Source organism: Cupressus sempervirens, chromosome 6 (assembly GCF_028749045.1).
Source record: "Cupressus sempervirens isolate cs-2001-9-10 chromosome 6, ASM2874904v1, whole genome shotgun sequence".
NCBI classification, from domain to species: domain Eukaryota; kingdom Viridiplantae; phylum Streptophyta; class Pinopsida; order Cupressales; family Cupressaceae; genus Cupressus; species Cupressus sempervirens.
This window is the reverse complement of record NC_143123.1, coordinates 473,393,529-473,410,834: the sequence shown is the minus strand read 5'-3', so window position 1 is coordinate 473,410,834 and position 17,306 is coordinate 473,393,529.

The window sequence follows — 17,306 nt, the reverse complement described above, 5'->3', positions numbered from 1 at the left end:
GAGACAACATCCTAGATGTTAACCCTTACTTAGCGAAAAGTAATTTCAAGTTTTGGAAAACATGCAAGCTATTGAAGGCCAACTAGTTAAGCAGTTTGATATGAAGGAAGATAGGTTTTGTTTGTAATAAGTGTGGCATTGTATTGTAATGATATAATGTTTCAACATGCATTTTGTATGATCAAGTATTGATGTGAAATTGATGATAGTATAGTACAATGTGGATGTATGATCAATTTTGAAGATAGAGTTACAAGGACAAATCATATATTGAAGATATTAGCACTTTGTAAAAGGTTTTTGTATCTACACCTTTTGTATACATATTGTACTATCGTATATGGATGTTTGGATAGTGAGATCAACTTGCTATTTGTATTGTAATACCAACTCCTAACAAGGTTGAGGCTTTAACAAGGCTTGGTCCTCTAACAAGGACAAATACACATATGGATGTAATAGATTCCTGACAGGGTCAATATCTTTCACAAGATACTTTTGATTAGTGAATTATTTTGTGGGTACCCTCCCAACCCACCAGGGTTTTCTCTTGGCCAGAGTTTCCCTAGTTTAACAAATAATGGTGTTATGAGTTGCATTGTCTTATGGTTATGTTTACTTTTCAATTTGATCACATATGTATTTATAATGATATCCATAGTTGGGCAAAAGTTTGTGGAACATTGATTCACCCCTCCCCTCCGACCTCAGTATTCCCTACTTCTAAGAATTGGTATCAGAGCATAGTTATTTAGAGGAGGCCTAACAGCTTGAGTAAGATCTCTATAGATGTGTATCAGTTATACAAGAATCTTGAGGAACTTCATACGGTCACAATAGAAAGGAACAAAATGAAGATTAAACTTAGAGATACGCAAGACTTTATTCAAAAATTGAAAGAGTGGATTGAATCAACTAAATCTAAGAAGAAAGAGTTACATAATCAAATCAAGGACTCTAAAGCATTTTCTAAAGTGAAGAAGGAGAATGAAATTCTAAAGCTTGAGCTTGAGATTACAAACTTGAAGATGAGCATGATGGAAGATGAAAAGAAAAGTCAGTCAAATTTGAGATCTAAGAATGCAGATCTAAAATCCAAACTTGCCAAGATGACATCTGAGCTTGAGACTATAGAACTATAGTATACATAACTTGAGAAGTACAACACTATTGTGAAAGGATAACTTACCCAAACTAAGCAACATCTTGAGAAGTTATGTTTAAGCATTGAGAAGCTTGATGAGCAAATTATGGGACAAAGACCTATTGGAGACCAAATACGGATTGGATATATTGAAGGAGGATCATCTAAAGAATCTGAAGTTACTGAGGAACAAGATCTAGTGAACCAATAACCTGATCAACAAGAAGATCTGAACAAATAAGTACCTGATCAAATTGAACAACCCAATGCAGTAAAGAAACAATTTAATGGAAAATGATTTGCATGTAATTAGCTTGGACATATGAAGAAGGACTATACAGGTAAGTATAGTTATTGTTATAATTGCTTTGCTTATGGACATAAATCTAATGAGTGTAGGAAACCTAGATATAATAATAATGAAATATATAAAATTACTAACCCTACAATTAGTAGACCATTGGGAGCAACAAATTTCATAAGAAATGGAGTTATGTGTTATAAATGCAACAAATTTGGACATATTGCTAGGGATTGTAGATTATAGACTAATCAATTTGGACCTAGATCTAGAAACAATGTTATATAACATGTCAGATATGCAACAATTTGGGACATATAGCAAGATTTCATAGAATGAACAACATGAACATGAGATCACACAATATGAACTTTAGAAGGAATGTAAACAACAATGTAAAAATGAATGAGAATATGAAAGGAAAGGAAATTGAAAGACTAGACAAAACATTTGTTAAAGAAAGAACACCTACAAGCACTCAAGTATAGATAGAGAATAAAAATAACGCATTAGAGAAAAAGTTGAAATCAGTGGTAGTAGTTTAAAACCCCTTGTCAACTTGAGCATTCAATTTATTAGAGAAATAGGGGATAATACACTCGAAAATTCATCAGACCCTAAAATGGTGACATAAAGTTTTGTGCACTTGGGAAAAGCATGGAAATATTATCTAGAAGCTACAATTAAGAGAGCATAAGGATTTGATATCATATGTGAGCAAGAGAATGGAATTTAGTTTACTGGTTACAAAATCAACATTTTGAGTTGTGCTATACAAACAATTAATGCAGATCAAGTTGTTGGTAGATATAAGAATTTAAATCAAAGTTATTAACCACCATTTGAGCACTTGGAACCTATAAAAACTTGTAAAAGAGATTGGAGAGTGAATTGAATGTGATATGAAGCAATTAAGAAGCAAATTCAAGAAAGTTTACACAAGGCCCTAATTTTGAGATATTGATGTATTTATTCACATTGTTAAGGATAAAACCATGAAGACATTTGAAATTAAGAAAATGGATTCCTCTTTACTACGTGATATAATGGAAAAATCAAGGTATAAGTTTTAAAAGAGTTCAATTGCACATTTGGACAGTGGCCTACTAGGTCATTTTCACAAATTCCAAATGGAGTGTTAGTTGTGGAGGATGTAAGGTCATATATACACTAGAAATTTGAAATGTTAGGAGATTCAGACATTTCAAGTGAATTTGATAAGGTGTATAGACAAAACATGGGGTTTAAGGATGAATTTGAGCAGATAGGGAAATTAAAGATTGTACAGTTCATATTCTACCATGATTTTGACAATGAAGAATGGACAAGAATTCTCTTAAGCAAAGTTTATGATTAAAAAAAATTACATTGGAGATGAAATCATTGAGATAACTAGTGACCTAATCCATGAAGTGACAGGCCTAAGCAATAAAGGGAAGATACCTATAAACGAGAAAAATGTAAAAAAAAACTATGTTGGAATATGCAAAGACTAAATGGAATGGAAGAGGTATGATGTTGAGTTTGATTAAGAAAGATGATGTGAGATTCATTAGCAAGATCTTAGCATATAAGATGAGTTCTAGTTGTAGGGAAGATAAAGTCTTGATAGGATTCATTAATGCATCATATAAATGTGTGTTGAGAAGATAAAAGTCAACCTATGTGAGATTCTAAAACAACACCTCTTTGATAATCTTGAGAGGATAAAGAAGAGTAAGTATGCCATGTTAAGATTTGGATGTTTGATTATAAACTATTTATTCTTTCATGTCATGACAAGATTCCTTAATATGCCTCAATTAGAGTGGAAATTAGACAAATGCACAATGGAATTAATGAGCCATTACTACAAGAAAACACTAGAAGACTATATGATTATGAACATAAACAACTTGATAAGAACTTTCTAATTAGGGATGAAGAAACGAGTAAGAATACCAAAATTAGTTGTAGAGAAGTATAAAGAAGAGATATGCTTTTATGGTAGAGATTGATAATACTTGAATAGAAGCAGTTATTCCAAGAGTTATTTTTGTTGACCCCTAAGGATATGAGGTTACATAGGCATAAATAAATGAGTATGCTAAGGATATTTTGAAGATAGAGACACCATCGACACCACCAGCAACAAAAGAGCCACAAGATAATATAGAAATGGATACTGAAGTCAATGATGCACCTATTGACACACAAGATGACAACATGATCATAGGGGGAGCAAGAATAACTATTGATAATAGTGAAGATCCCTTTTCTAGTACTATTAAAGACCCCTTTGCAGGACAACAAAATTATGAGGTTAGCAATTTGGTCACATATAATATAGTAGATTACCCCAGCTCTGATGAAGAAGACAATAAAGTGGATCAACGAGACTCTATACTTTTGTGCGGATAGGAAACATCTATAGTTTTCTCTGTAAAACCTAGAATTGTGAGCATAGAGTTTGACTTTCAAGCTAACTAATCAAACATAGTGGATGAAACCACATCTGACACTATTCAATTGAAGAAGATGAGGGGGAAAAAAAAAGGAAAGAAGAAGAAAAGAAAGATGAAGAGAAAGAAAAGAATAATCAGATGGATGGATGCCCAACCATCACAACGCAAGAGGAATAAAGGCCTGCTACAAGGAGAGGCAAATAACAATTGTTCAAACACTTGTTAAGGCAAAAAGTACTTCACCAACAAGTACTTCAAGGTCACCTGTTGAAGCATTTTTAATAGGATTTCCACAAGATGTTAGCGAAATGTTTGATGGTAACATGGACATTTAGTTGGCATCATTTTTCATTGGGAAGATTTTTGAAAAATTCAGAAAGATGAGCAAGAGTGCATTGAGCACACTTGAAAGAATGTCTTAGAAGATTCAAAACACCATTCAAGTACAAATCAATGAGCCTTCATGTATAGATCAATGTGCCTAATATAGAAAATAGAGCTGAGAAAATAATGAAGGAATTTGATAAGAAGTTTTCTACATTACTGTGTTGATCTCATATTGGTTTTGACAAGTAAGTGTCAACACACTTAAGCCATTTACTTAGTTCATGTCGAGCTAGCAATGCATGTCGAGTACAACATGTAAATATTAGACCATGCTGAGTTGCAATGAGTGTCTAGTCACTCATGTGCTGAGTCACTCAAGTGTCAAGCAGATAGACCATGCCCAATCAATTCAAGTATCAAGTGAACAATAGATGTCAAGTAGTGTAGGTGCTAAGTCAAAGCAGAATTACAGTGTATGTTAAGCATTAGAGACTTCATATGCTGAGAAATACAAATTGGACATATTTTTTTATTATGGCACAAACAACTATGTAAACCATCTTTCAACCAACTTAAAGATAGATTTCAATCTTTTGGAGATAAGGACAAATCTATATGCGGATTCCCTATGCAATTACATGTAGCCAATTAGAAAATGGGAAGGTTTAAGTGGCAAAATGGACAAATTTCAGCCATAGATTAATACCTAACCCTAAGTCTCCTAGTCTTCTTAAGGAGGACGAAACCCTAAACTTCTTATTAGTATGTAAGGGATTGAAGGAAAGATATAGCAAAGCTTGCATGCACAAATAGAGCATTCATGGAGACTTAGAAGTTATGAAGAAGGAATGAATTACAGAATAAGTTAGAGAAGAACAAAGGATAGAGACAAGGATACAAAATTGAGAGATTTGGTCATGAAAGGATCAAATTAGACATTGTGTAGAGGTGATCTCTTATCAGGCAAGCAAGTGTCAACCATAGGATCTATACTGAGACATTTTAGTAGAAATTTACTCTCTTCCCACTTGTAAATATAACAATTGGTATCAAAGCCTTATTCTTTGAAAGAGAACCTTTGTAGCTTAGAGGAAAGATCTTGAAATGGAAGTCTACAAGCTGGGAAAGACTATTGAGAACCAAGAGATTGAAATACATCTCATACTACATCAACTGAATGAGGCAAGAGAGGAACTAAAGAAATCCTTGAAGAGAAGGAAAGAGATTGTTATTATGGAGAATGACACATTATGCAAAGAGATAGACACCACCAAGCTATTTGTAGATGGTAATTCTAATGAATTTGATGGAGCAATTGCAGGTCTAATGGAAAAGAATATAATTCAAGCTAAGGAAATCAAAAATTTCAAGTTGGAGCAAGAATCAAAAGCTATATTGCTATGTGAAGTGAGTGTACAAAAGAAGAAAGCCATAGAAGAAAAAGCAATGATTGAAGAAGACAAAATAATTCTGGCAAACAGATTGGAGGAAAAGTCAACAGAGCTAACCAAGATCTCCAACAAGCAATTGGATACTCTAGGTCAAATGATGAATGCCAACTATGAACTAAATTTCAAGGACATTGAAGTTGCAGAATAAACAATTGCAAAATGATCTGAAAAGAGAAAAGGAATTTGTTGAAAGTTTCAACAAGCCAAATAAAGCTATCAAATACTTTGAGCAATTACTGAGATCCCCTAGATCTAACTAAGATACATCAAGATTGGGCTACACAAGCATCGAAGAAGGAGAATCATCACAAAATTTGTTGAAGAAAGGAATATCAAAGGTAAGAACTCAAAACCTACTTGTCATAATTTTGGAAAGGAAGGACATACTGCTAATATGTGCAAGAGAAACAATGCAAATTAGAATGTGAAGCCTAAGAACATGGTTCATTGTCATAAGTGCAACAAACAAGGTCACCAGGCACATGAATGCAGAACCAAGACCATGCATAAACAAAAATTTGAAGGATATTGCTACAATTGTCAGAAGTATGGACATAGAGCTTCTGAATGCATATCCAAATCCATGTGGTCATCAAATAAGCCAACAAAGGTAAGAAGTTATGAAAACTATTATAATTGGGATTACAATACAAGATATATCTATCACTACTGTCGAGAATATGGACATGTTCCTAAGAATTGTATAAGAACACACTTCAGTGGTAACTACAAAAGATGGTTGAGTCAAACCACATGCTTTAGTTATTTGAAGACTGGTCACATTAGTAAGCATTGTCCAACTAGGTCAAAGGCAACAAGTTGTGAATTTGATAAAGGAAAAGACAAGGCAAATGTTGAACACATCATAGATGAGATGAAAAAGACATGGAAAAAGAAAGATATTTGCAACACATCAAATGTAGAAGAGATCACTTCACCCAATGGGTCAGGTGATCACACCCCACCAAACTAGGCAATCAAGAGGTACGTGGGACTGATATTTAAAGTGTTATATCATACATCAATTCCAAAAGAAGTTAGTACTGAAAGGACTACATTAGCATGAATGAAGATGCAAGATGTTGTTGAAAATTCAAGATTAAATCTTTAAGTTTTCATGTTGTTGTCGAGTATGGAAAGTTTTCAATGGATGTCGAGTGGAATGCTAGTTGATGCCAAGCTAGCAACCTACCTAGTTGATGTCGAACTTGTAGTAGCTATCAAGTGACGGTAATATCTATGGATGTCTAGTAATTCTAAAATTGGTTGATGTCGAGTTTACAGTTGTACAAACACTAAGCATTAAATGCAAGGGTTTTGAAGGGTATATGGTCATTTTTTGCTCGTTCTTTGTCATTTCAAATTTGAGCAATAGAAAATAGAGTAGAAGGCAACTTAGAAACTTGTTCAAAGTGTTTGCAAAGATTTTAGCGATGATCTCACACCAGCATATAGATTTTACAAGGTATTTACCACAAGCTGAGCTACATAGTTTTAATTTGCATAAACCCTAGTTTGACCAATGACATATAATTCAAAGAAAGTAGAAGGGAAAGAGGTTTTAAATGTTTAGCTTGTCAATAATGAGATCAAACAACCCGTATTTAAGGCCATTCCTGACATCGCCTACAAAGAAGATCATTTTGGCGCTCTGTCAATAATCTTGCCTAATGTTGTTATGGTTTAGGATGTAAGGAAATGTTTTAATGGCAAGATTGGTAGCATTAGAGACCTAGAAATCAAAGAAGCTTATGATAGATTATGTGATAATGGTGTTCTAAAGGAAGAATATAAAATTGTTGAGAGAAAGGGTTTGACCCATGCCCTAGATTTTCCTAGTGTTTTCAAGACTAAATGGATTCAGATTGTGTTAAGCCGAATACATGATGGATCCGTATGGCTAGAAGGTGGACCAATTAAGATATCAAAAAGGATAATTCATAGGGTTACTGGCTACCCAACCCTAGATTGGACCAAGACTTTGAGAAGCAACTCCAAGGAAGTAATAGAGAAAAATACTAGAGCAAAATGGAACAAGAGAGGGATGACAATTGATACTATTACTTATCCACTAATGGACTTTGCTATTAGGGTAATCTCATACAAATTCTATCAATCTAGTAGATTGAATAGTGTACCATGTATTGCAGTGGATGTTGGCTACAAGCTTGTGAAGAAAGATCATACTCATGATTTGGCTAAGCTACAGTTACAACAATTGATGGAAAATCTTGGAGCAATCAGAAAAACCAAGAGTGGTCAATGTAAATTTGGTTCAATACTTATCTATATATTCTTCTATGTACAAAATACATTTCCCTCCTTTGGTATAGTAAGCTAGAAATCAAATAGGTCAATAGCATTGTAGATAAATAAATTCATTGCACAGATGGATGAAAATTTTGAAACATTGATGACTAGCTATTTTGAAGATTTTAGAAAATCCATGAAAGAAAGAATGAGGATACTAGTTTCTTTGGTTGAGAAACACTATAATGATATATGCTTTCTTGTTGATGCTAACTACACATATGTGCTCACACCAAGGGTCAGATGGTTAAGACCACTTGTATATTAGATTAATGTTGATGAAGCATCAGTAGTAATAACTGTACTCCTAGTAGAGGAAATTGACAAAATTGCCAAAATCTGTGGGAATTATGATATGATGAAATCAAAGAATGAAATGGAGTTAAAAACTACCTCCACACTCAAGAAGAAAGATAAACTAGTAAAGAAGCTAAAAGCTAAATTTGGTGAAGGTGCAAAGGAAGGTGAGGAAGAAGATGAAGATGATGAACAAGAAGAGCAAGAACAAACACAAGGACCTCTTGCATTGACTCAAGACTTGGGAGAGGATAAAGAAAAGGAGGAAACTGAAGGTGCTGAGGGAGAAGAAGTCAAGGAAGCACCTACTCCTGTTGAGCCAAAGAAAAAGAAGGCTAAGGTACAACTTGAGGCTAATGTAGAACCAGTGGCTAAGGAAAAGAAAGTTGTCAAACCTAGCCCAACCAAGCCTACTACTCCTACCACTAGAGCAAGCACACATGCAAACACATAGAAGGCCAAGAAGAAGACTAAGACTACAAATCAAGGAGGCCAAGTGTAGAAGAAACCAAGAAAAAAATATGTGGCACCACCAAATTTAGATGAAGAGAGGATATAATTAGATGAAGATAATCAATTTCAAGTGATAAGCCATAATCCTCTATCTGATCTTGAAAACATATGTGGAGATGTCAAGAATAATGCAAATTTATCTAGTTTAAAGAATATTGATTTTGATAAATTGTGTAAAGATGAAAAGAGTCAAGTGGAAGAGGCATTATATGCCATGATGTCAAATTTTAAAAACACTCCACTAAAATTTTCCAGCACAATACCAAAAGGTTTATATGATATTCTTGAGCAAAAATGACATTATTGTTTAAACTTGGAGAAACAAATAAGGGAAACCACTTTAGCTCAAGTGATGCTATAACTAACAAAGGGAAAAATTGCTAAGGTTGTTAAGAGGTATGCTATTAGGTTTACACCTAAGTATAGAGCCTTCAACATTCTTCAAAACAATATTGAAGATGTAGTCAAGAAGTCTACCCAAATATGGAAACTAACCTATGGGATAACCACTATGAAACAAGGACAAGTCGATCTCTCAGAAGGCAAGAACAATAACAAGTATAATGAACATGATGATGACAAGGAAGATAATGATAAGGAAGATGAAAATAAAGATAATACAATTGGGGAAGAAACACAAAAGCAGGATGATGACACGACTACAACTAAACAATAGCAAGATGAGCAGAGTGTGTAGGACACACAAGTGTCGAGTGCCAGTCCCCCACATGACACATTCAAGTCAATTGAAACTATTATTGTCAAGGATGTTTTGGATGCTTTAGCATAGAACATCAATCCACTGACTGCAAATGACTTGAAGAAAATATTTGACAAATCTACACTACATGCTAAGTTATGTCATAATCTAGTCTTGGTTAGTATAATTGAGCTCCAAAAGGTAAGAACTGATATCACAAGGAACAAGGTGAATCCACAAGAACCACCTTTTTCCATCCCTTTAGTTACTCAAGTGCAACCTTTGATTCAAACTATAGTAGATGCATCTACTAAGGTTGATACACTTTTGAAAGTTGTTACTCTTGAGAAGAAGTAGGCAAAAGAGAAAAACAAAGCATGTGAAACAAATTCTCCTATACCTAAAGCACAAGGACAAGGTGTTGTTCTAGTCCTAAGGTATGTTGATATATGATTGAAAAGATCATTTGAGTAGAAAATTGTTGAAATAAGATTATGTGTTTTTAATCCTTTTTTTGTCACTGGTATCAAACCTACTATATGTTGGTAAGACAATTGCTTATATGTTTCAAGCACTATCACTTGGTTGATTGATGACGAGTATTTGATCAACAAGATGTAACAAAAGTACCTAGAGAAAAGGTTGAGTTATGATTATGTATTGAAGTGCAAGAATCAGTTAAGACAGTGATAACATAATGTATTGATAATCTACTTGAGGTTACAAAATGATTAGCTACACTTAGAAAGTTTAGAAGAATAAGATTGGAAAAAGTTCATTTTCTAAGCTTGACCAAGTTGATAGAAGGTGCCAAGAAAAGTTAGTGCAAGCCAAGAAAAAAGTTAGTTGTAGCCAAGTGAAAGCAATTTCTAGTGGATTCTGAGCAAGTTAGTAGGTGTTGAGCAAGATAGTTGAAGCCAAGTGATTCTCAGTTGATGCCAAGCACTAATAAAATCTAGTTGATGCCAAGTGATTTTACAATAATGCCAAGTAACATAGTCTATGCTGAGCATCAGTGAATTGATAATGTTGAGCTACTACATTATGAAAAAGATTAGAGATTTTCCAATTAAAAGTCAACAAGTTTGTTTTCTTGGAACTTATGAATCAAGAGGAAGATAAGATTGATGAGCTGGTGGCACAAAATCTTATGTAAACCATTTTGGAGGCAAATTCAAATGGATTCTAGGAGAAGTTTCTAGAGAAGACAAGATATGGAGTAGATACATTGTATCCTACCTAATCCATTGAAAACCCTAATTTTTGTGATTCATAATGAGCGGCAAAAAGAGTTCTAATTTCCTATATGTAGGGATATTTGGTCATGAAGTAGAGAGGTTAGAGAGTTTTGGATGCAAAAATTTGACAAGGAGAAGGAAGAGGGTTTGCTTCATCAAGTGACCCAAGAGAAGAAGTATGCAATGGCAAACTAAGTAAGAAGGCTTAAAGAGGAAGAATGCTTGAAGGGTGAACAAGTTGTTAGAACTACAAATATTGGAAGCCAAGTAGAGTTGAGGACTGAATAGTGATCTGTAATCTGCAAGTAAGGTTGTAAGTTATATCAAATCAAAGCTCTACTGTTACTTTCTAACAATTGTATTAGATTAGGGTAAATCCTTTGGAGTAAGGTTGACTTAACAATCATTAGAAAATCCTTTAATAGGGTGGCATTCCAAGTGAATGGCCTAAAGTCCTCTAACAAGGCTCACTTTTAAGAGGGTGATTGAAATCCCTTAATCGGGTCACATTTAACAATGTGTGTTGTAACCTTTAACAGGGCATCACTTCAGAAGAGTGAAAAAGGAGTAGCATGTTACTGTGGTTTTTCCTAAATTGGGTTTCCACGTTAAATAATTATGTCAAATGTGTTGATGGATATGTTGTATTTTATGTTTTACATTTCTACATGTTGATTTAACAATAACATATTAGTTTGGTTAACACACAATGAATGCATGCATGGTTGAGAAAGTTTTAAGGGTTCACTGAATTGTGAAAAGTTTTATTTGTACATTTGGACCTTGAATAAGTAAAGGAGCAAGAAGTCATCTAGGCATTGGTAACTCTACCTATATCTAGCACTTCTCCTACAAAATTTCTTCAGAAGTCGAGCACAAAAGCTATATCATTGCAAATCTCAATGCTAGGCTCAAGCTTTTCAATAGCTGAAAAAGTAATTCACTATGGTGATATCACTCTTGATGAAGAGATAATTATTCTTAATTTTGATTATGATACAATGACATTAGATCAAATAAGCATTTTGCAACAAGCTCTAAAGAAGAAAAAGCATCAAGAAATGCTTAGGAGAGAACACGGGTAGAGGCAAGCACTTCAAGACATAAAAGACATCTTTTTAGATGCATTTAGTTTGCATACTCCTGAAGAGACCAAGCCACTAGTAGAACAACTATTAGATATAGTTTAAAAGGTCAATAATGAAGACATTGATACTAGTGCTAAACTGTTAGAGTGGTCTAAAAAGAAATTTCAGAGCAAGTTCAATGAGAAGATATCTAGTGAGATAGTACTGACTCAAGTTGCATTGGCAACAAAGCTTGAGGATGTGAAGAAGGTACTTGAGAATATATTCTTATTGTACACCAAATTGTGTGACCCTACACTTTTCACCCAAGACACCAAACATCATATTCTGAGCTTGGAGAGAAATCTAAACATATCAGGTACAAGGCTACCTCTAAGCCCAACTTAGAGTGAGAAGCATTTTCATACATTGCTTCAAACACAAAGTCAATTAGTTGTATTAAAAGTAGAAGAGGCTAGCATAAGAGCCAAATTGACATGTATACAAGCATATCTCACCTCTCATATGGAGATACTACAAAAGGAGCTAGGCTATGCAGAAACTTTGCTAAAGAAAGACCCCAATCTTTCTACTCTAGATGGCCTAGTACACCTTGTTGCCAAGCTTGCCATCCAACTTAAGTCCATAGATCATTTTTGGACAAACATAGTATACGTGTATAGCCCATTTAACTTAAGTGTCAAAAAGGGGGAGACAGATAAAAAGGGGGAGACAACAAAAAGGGGGAGAATATCTTATGAGGGAGAATAAAGAAAGGGGGATAAATAAAATGCAGCAATAGAAGTAGAGCAATGTGAAAGAGTATAAGTACATTGAAGTCAACGAGTATTAACAGAGACAAATCTACTCAGAATGGAGAATAGATTTTGGATACAAAAAACTCAGGGGGAGTTATAAATTTTGAGGTATATAGGTTATTGCAAAATTTTAAAAATTTTAAGTTTTTTATATAAGCCGAGTCATGGATATGTTATACTCAAGAAGATTAGATTGGTTATGTATATTTAAGTGTTTTTGACACTCATGTCAAAGGGGGAGATTGTTGATCTCAGATTGGTTTTGACAAGTGAGTGTTAACACACTTAAGTCATTTACTTAGTTCATGCCAAACTAGTAATGCATGCCAAGTACAACATGTAAATATTAGACCATGCCAAGTTGCAATGAGTGCCGAGACACTCAACTGCTGAGTAGATAGACCATGCTGAGGGAATTCAAGTACCAAGTGAACAATAGATGCCGATCAGTGCAGGTGCTGAGTCAGAACAGACTTATAGTGTTTGTTGAGCATTAGAGACTTCATATGCTGAGTAACACATATTGGGCATATTTGTTTGTTATGGCACAAACAACTATCTAAGCTATTTTTTAGCCAACTTAAAGATAGATTTCAATCTTTTGGAGATAAGGACAAATCTATATGATGATTCCCTATGCAATTACATGCAACCAATCAAAAAATGGGAAGGTTTAAGCAACAAAATGGAAGAATCTCAGCCGTAGATTCATACCTAACCCTAAGTCTCCTAGTCTTCTTAAGGAGGACGAAACCCTAAACTTCTTATGAGTATGTAAGGGATTGAAGGAAAGATATAGTGAGGTTTGCATGCACAAATAGAGAATTCATGGAAACTTAGAAGTTATGAAGAAGGAATGAATTACATAATAAGTTAGAGAAGAACAAAGGATAGAGAGAAGGATATAGCATTGAGACATCGGATCATAAATGGATCAAATTGGAAATTGTGTAGAGGTGATTTGTTATTAGGCAAGCAAGTGCCAACCGCATGATCTACGTTGAGACATTTTAGTAGAAGTTTACTTTCTTCCCACTTGTAAATCCAACATAGTGGAAGTTGCAGTAGTGAAGACACAAACCACACATGATGCACAACTATTCAACATGGTATACAAAAATATCACCAGTGATTTATTAGTCCTAGATACTTGTATCAAGGAATTAAGGAAATTCTTGCAAGAAGGCAAGGACCTATATGATAAATGTGCACTATTTTTTGAATACACTCAAGACATCAAAAGGAGTTTAAGGACAAGGAGATATAATTGAAAGGAATTGTGGATGAATTAAAAAATCCAAATGCACAGATTACTAATTTGGAAAGAAGAATAAGAAATGCTCATGATGAGTTGAGGTTATTAGAGTTACAAAAGGAGAGAACTATGAAGAAATTTTCACTATTAAGGGAACACCTTACATTGAAAATTAATCATGTATAGAGGTAGTTGTTGTGGTATCCACAACACATGCCCCATTCCTTAGTAGGAATGGGGGCCCCCTACCTTTTTCGACTCTCAGACTCACAGTTCGAGAGTCAGGAGAAGGTATTCGACTATAATTAGAAAAATACAAAAAAAATTGAAAAGTAGAAAAATACGAAAAAATCAAAAAAAGAAAAAATAGAAAGAGGATCGCATATTGCACGCACGTGCGAATGAAGTGTGCGACACGCGGTGCGTGCACTCCACTCAGCGCAGGGCCTATAAAACCCCCCCTCCTCATTTCATTATTATTTTTTCACTTGAATTTTGCTCGCAATGCATAAGGTGAGTGCCACACTTTGTTTTGCAAGTGACGCAATGTGCACCTGCCACTTTGTCTTGTGCACAGCGCAATGTGCACCCATGCCCACCACTTCATCTTGCACACGTCGCAATGTGCGCCTGCATAACCTGTGTGCCATAATCTCCATCACACACACCACAACTTTTGCAACCCTTGCTCACTTGTGTCCACGATTGCGGCAGCACCGTGCACACCTACCACCGCGTCTGCTACTCGCTCCATCACCAAACACCATGCGCTACTGCGCACAAAACTCGCCTGCACCCACTTCCGTCTTGCGCGATGCAAACATGCACCCGCGCCAGTCTACCTTCTATGCGTGGCACAACCTACGCTTGCTCCAATCTTCCTTCTATGCATGCATGCCTGCACCTGACCATACCTCTGTGTCTGCCACATGCACGTGCATTCCAAACTGTCGCGCGCGGCACTTTGAACAACACCCACACGCTTCACCAAATGCACCGCCCCTTTCAAGCCCCTGTGCGCCTACTTGAAACCCTTGCTCATCCACCTTGTACCCCCACATTTAAAAAAAATAAAATTAAAAAAAAAAAAATATATATATATATATATATATATATATAATATAATATAAAAAAATTAAAAATATATTCAAAATACCTAAAGGGGACATTTTTTTCCCTATGCTTTTTTTTTTTCAAATGTTATATTTGACACTTTATTTTTCAACTAATAATGTTTTCCTTGTGTCATCCAGATAATCAAAATGGCGTCCATATCTGGAGTAGCACCCAAGCCTGTAGTCTTCAAGTTCCAAGGCATACCATCCAAATCAAAATTTCACGATGATTATGCCAAGATCCGAGATACTGACTTGGGACACACTGATTTAGGGGAATTCCTGAAAACTTGTAATAAACCAATCGAGAGATCAAATTTGGTATCTACTTTGATATGTTTTGGGTTGGTGAATGTTGCATATTATGCCTCTCGCCAAATATTTGAATTTTAAATACTTGCCCACCCAACGGTCACTTCCCGATTTAATGTTATTTTAAATACCCCAAGAATATCAAAAGAATTAAATGCTAACCTTATGATATTTCTTCTCTGCGCATTTTAATGTTTTTGCGGGCCTGCAAGTCCACATCGTTGGATCAATCTAAATCTACGGTTGGCGCTATCTCGCTATGGGAAGTTGCACGGAGGATACCATAGTGACATAGTGCCTTTTGGCCACGTGTCAGGTGGGTCCTCCTTTTCCTTATTATTTCTCTGGTGCCAGGTTTCGATAAACCCATGGTGGGCGCTATGGCACTATCAAAAAATCTCTGTTCCTTGCCGTTAGCGACAGTGCCCAGATGAAAAATGATACATCAATGACATCAGAAGGAAGGTGGGTCCCAAGTATGCCCCGTCAGATATCAGTGATGAGGATTTGTCGAACGGGTTGGCACGTGGCCAGTTTCTTATTAGATGGTCTACTGATAGGTCAAATCTGTTTTCCTCACCCTTGGATCAATCTAAATCAACGGTGGGTGCTATCTCGCTATGGGAAGCTGCGAGGATGTTACCCATAGTGACATAGCGCCTCAGCGATGCGTGGCAAGGTGGGGCCGAGTGTTATGAAAGCCATAGGGATGGTACTAGTTTGAGCCGAGTCAGATGCCAGGTGTGCGGAGTTGGTTCATGGGCCCATAAGTTTTAAGGGCAAAGCACAGTAATACGGCGAGTCTTCACGATCGTCAGATCTAAGAAAATCGACGGTAGGTGCTATTTCGCTATGGAAAGCTACGAGGATATTACCCATAGTGACATAGCACCATTGTGCCACATGGATCAGTGGGGCTAGGTCTTGCCAAGATGAAGATGCCAGGTTATGCCAGGTGGTTGCCAAGTGTTTCGTGGGCCTGGAATTTTGAGGAGATAGTGCAGTAATATGGCAAGTCTCCATGATCGTCAGATCAATCTAAATCCATGGTGGGTACTTTCTTGCTATGGGAAATTACTTGGAGGATACACATAGCAACATAGCGCCTAGGTGACACATGTCCCAATGGGTCCGGTGGAGGCAGTAACGATGTAGCCGATAATTAATGTGACCTTCATAGTTGGAGTTTGAGAAGATGGCACGGCTAGTAATGAAAGGGGTGGTCAACTCGGGAAGACCTTGCGAGGTGGCAGAAAGGAAAGAGGTTATTGGTCCACGTAGCCCATTTTGGATGCAGAGTTTAGTTGACTTGCTGACCCTGCTGATTCAGGTGCTTAGGAATGAAGAAAGTCAAGATTTTTATGCAATTTAATCTCTGTAATCAATCCTAACCAACTCAGAATGAATGCGAGACAAGGAAGAGCACTCTACTGCCCCCCAGTTGATCCACCTACTTGAGTAGGATAGTTATGGTGTCGCCTCTATCTTCTCAAGGCCCTATTTTAGTTAAAAATCAGATTTCGTGGTACCTAAAGCTATACTTAGATTAGATTTCTTCAAATCCCCATGATTGTTCTTGGCAGAGCCTTGATGGTGGTGGTTGCAGGATAGTTTTGGAGGGAAAATCTCAGTTATGCTTGGACTATAAAGGCAATTTTTGTGAATTTTGTAAAGGTCGACCTTTCTCTATTTTCTCTGTTACTGCTCTGTAGATTCTCAGTGTAAATTCCCCTGTGCCTTTGAACTACATGACTTTTTGCCTTCTCTTTCAGCCATTGGTATGAAAGTGCAAGAATTCTTTGCCTCTTACTGGTGTTTTGTAGAGATCTATGATCTGCATGACTGTATCTCCTTGGCCTATGAATGATAATATAAGTGAATCCCTCCTTCCTTGTGTCATTTATCTTGGTCTTCTGATTTGCATGTGATTATTAGACTAAAGCAAGTCTAAATGTGTATATCCTTAGTTTTATTCTGGTTCAAAAGTGCATATATGGGTAGAGATTGGTCTGAA